Source organism: Nanorana parkeri, unplaced genomic scaffold (genome assembly GCF_000935625.1).
Source record: "Nanorana parkeri isolate BGI_ZX_2015 unplaced genomic scaffold, ASM93562v1 scaffold1156, whole genome shotgun sequence".
Lineage (NCBI taxonomy): Eukaryota > Metazoa > Chordata > Amphibia > Anura > Dicroglossidae > Nanorana > Nanorana parkeri.
In genome coordinates this window covers 109,166-112,920 of record NW_017307424.1, presented here as the reverse complement: position 1 = coordinate 112,920, position 3,755 = coordinate 109,166, and the positions used below count along the sequence as shown (strand labels likewise).

The window sequence follows — 3,755 nt, the reverse complement described above, 5'->3', positions numbered from 1 at the left end:
AGTGCTTTTGTGTGCACCTGGATACACATTTTTGTCATGTCCATGCATGTTGCATTGGTCATGCTCATCCATTTGTAGTGAGCACTCAACAAGCATTGAACCTTGAAAAAAAAAAATAAACCTGCATATTTCAATGCAGCAGCTCATTTATTCTAAGATGCAGGTGCATATGTTTTGGTACGACACAAGCACACACACACACACACACACACACACACACACACACTCTTTACTTTATAATTTATAAGTAATCTTTGTTTACAGATGTGACATCACTACTTTCACATATAAGATACGTTCAGACAGTTGGGACATTGCTACTCTGCAAAGGAAATGTGCATTGACACAAATGTTACATCACTATTACATTTCTTAGCAATAATAAATCATTAAACATTAGATTATATTTTACTATTCATTTTACATGTTTATGTAACTGCTTTTGGTAAACAACCATCACCTTTCATGATTTTAATGATGTGTTTTGCTTCTTTCTTGTCATTTACAGGACATATACATTTCTATCTGTTTTCAAAGGGGACAGAAAAGCAGTGCTGGAAAATTATGCCTTTCGTCTTCAAATCTTTATGTCAGATAAATATAGAGCTGTGAGATTCAGTTTCTGATGAGCAATATATGAAACTATAAACGCTTCTAGCGACGAACCAGGGTCTCAACTGTCAGCTATGATGGGCTTCTTGGAATCTTTGTGTTAGTAGATCATCCATTCTCTGTTTGGAAAGGACTCTTTAAAACAGAAAAGGTGAGAACGGTGGAATATTACTTTTCTAAGCAAAAATGACAACTTAGTTTGGCTTGAAGCTATTTTATCAAGCTTAAAATACACACTCAAATGCATATGGCCATGTTTCACTGGCATAGCTGACATTGCACATTTCAAGGCAAATAATTACATTTATCTCAATGTTTCAAAGTTTGCAGTAATTTGATGTCATTAAAGAAAATGAAGAATGCCACTCTATCACACTGAATATAGAATGTATTTTTATCTGTACCAAACTAAGCTGCTTAAGGAAGAAAGCACAATGAACTGTTTTGAATTTTAAATGGAGATTCTGGGTAGATTGTTTTGGATTGGGTCAAAACCTTTATTAGGCTGGGCACACACCTTACAACCATCGCAAGACTTTTGTCTTGCGATGGTCGTAAGGTACTTAAAAAAAACGTACGATCTGCCTATCTTGCATAGGCAGATCGTACTTGCGATGATCGCAAACCACGCCCCCCCCCTGAGGCGTGATAGATATCAGATGATATCTATCATCTGATGACATGATGTTCAACTAAATCATTCCAACTAATCCCCAGTGTACTTATTACACACAATCACATGTGCCACAAAAACAGATGAATGGTAAATATACAAAAGCAATCCAAATATAAGATGGAAACTGCAATCCACATCAGTGCCCCAGACATAAATCTTCAATTAGGGATGCACTGATACACTATGCACAGCCCTAGTGACATGCCGTGCACATCTTCGATTACCCTACACATCCCCAGTGATCCCGCAATCCTCAGTGACACCACACATTCTGGGTGACCCCGCACTTCCCCACTGACACTGCACTTCCCCGCACATCCTCTGCGACCCCGCACATCTCCTGTGACACCGCACAGTGGCGATCTATCAAAACTGGAGCAGACATAATCTGAAGCAGAAAAAATGTGGAGCAGATATGCACTGCGGCCAATCAGCATCTCTCGCTCTCTCATTTTCAAATCTTACTTAAACTGAAGAGAGAAGCCAATGTCTTTTTCATTTATCATCAGTAAATTACAAGAATGGTGGGGGAAGGGGGGGGGGGCAAATTGAGAAACCTGGACTTGGGGCAGCAGAGAGTAAATCTGATCCTGGAGATCTGAGATAGACACACATGACACACCCCACAGGGAGGGACTACACGTATTACTCTCACATTCATGCTAAATACTCCCGCATAGATTACATTTTCGTGTCCCAAGCAGACCTCCCCAGACTTCAATCCTCAACGATAGGAAACATAGTGTCCTCCGACCACGCACCTATTTTGGCCACATTCTCGATCTTCCCCCCATCCCTACGACAATCCACCTGGAGACTAAACACCTCCTTACTCAAGGAAGTGCAAAATATTGACACAATCACAGAGGAATTGCAGGAATACTTCGCCTTTAATGCTACAGGTGACACACCCCCCATGATCACGTGGGAAGCACACAAATGCTACGTCAGAGGGAGAATCATCTCCCTTGCGGCGAAGCTGAAGAAAACACGCCTGGCACAAATACAGACCCTCAAAGCCACAATCAGACCTGGAAACGACCCACAAACAATCCCTGGCCCAACGCGACTTACTCACACTGACCGATGCCAGACAGGAGCTCTTGAGCCTACTGACAACCAAGATCAGACGGACCTTCACCCTGCGCACAGGTTACTACTACTCGGATGGAGACAAGTGTGGCAAGCTCCTAGCCAGAGCGGTACGTACGAAAAAATTTAGCTCCCACATCCATAGCATTAAAAGCTCCCCCTCCAAACTCACACACTCCCCGCCGGAGATAGCAGCCTGCTTTCAGGAATATTATGCTACACTCTACAACCTAACCCAAACGTCCCAAACAGACTCCAATACCGACGACCGCCTAACCCAAATCCGCCAATACCTACGGAGAGCCAACATGCCTTCCATAGACGAGACACTACTGGCCTCCTTAGATAAACCCCTCACCGAAGAAGAACTCCAGACCTCTCTCAAACAATCAAAACCAGGCAAGAGCCCGGGCCCGGACGGCCTTCCAACACAATACTACAAGTCCTTCTTGACTACACTACTACCTCACATGTTAACTGCCTACAATTCCCTCCAAAACAATATACACCCCCCTCCACAACACTTAGAAGCTCACATAACCGTGATACCAAAGGAGGGGAAAGACCCACAACTCTGTACCAGCTACCGACCCATTTCGCTCAACGTAGATCTGAAGATCTTCACGAGAGCCCTGTCGAACCGCCTTCTCCCCCTGCTACCTGACCTGATCACCCCTAACCAGGTGGGATTTATCCCCGGCAGGGAAGCCAAGGACAGTACCACGAGAGCACTCAACCTGATCCACTGGGTACAACAACGTAAGCTGGAGACACTGGTGCTGTCCACGGACGCGGAGAAGGCGTTCGACAGGGTGGCCTGGGACTTCATGTTCGAGGTCCTCCAACACATTGGCCTACGAGACCGCATGACCCACTGGATTCAAGCGATTTACTCCTGCCCCAGAGCTAGAGTCAGGACGATGGGCTGTCTCTCTGACAGCTTCCAGATTTTTAACGGGACTCGTCAGGGATGTCCTCTATCTCCTACCCTCTTTGCACTTGCACTCAAACCCTTCATTAGACTGGGTCCAATTGTACCCAGAGATCACAGGCATCGCGATAGGCCCCACAACCCACAAAACGATGGCATACGCAGATTCCCTACAATTCGGGAATGGTTGACCCAAGTGGGCCATGTCTACGAAATGGAGGAGCTAATAGCCACTAAACTAGACATGCTAGATAAATTTTGCTCGCTATGGGCTTGTTGGACCTATTTTGTTAGTACTACCGACCTCACTACTCTACACTGAGCTACCATTGGACCAGACGTACCCTACACACCTTGATCGCCCCTCACACAATATTAAATCCTGAGCCACATACTAGACCCCATGTTCCCTTTACACCCCTGCACCCGACTCCCATACACCTC

The 3,755-nt window shown here is 45.0% G+C and overlaps 1 protein-coding gene across 1 annotated transcript in view; it reads left to right on the top strand.

Moving 5' to 3' along the window:
- Positions 1-513: 513 nt before the first annotated feature.
- Positions 514-3,755, top strand: part of LOC108796710 (cadherin-12-like) — a gene marked incomplete at its 3' end in the record, with an annotated part of 109,396 nt that continues 106,154 nt past the window's right edge. Inside the window, exon 1 of the mRNA XM_018568218.1 lies at positions 514-763. The remainder of the gene's footprint in view (positions 764-3,755) is intronic.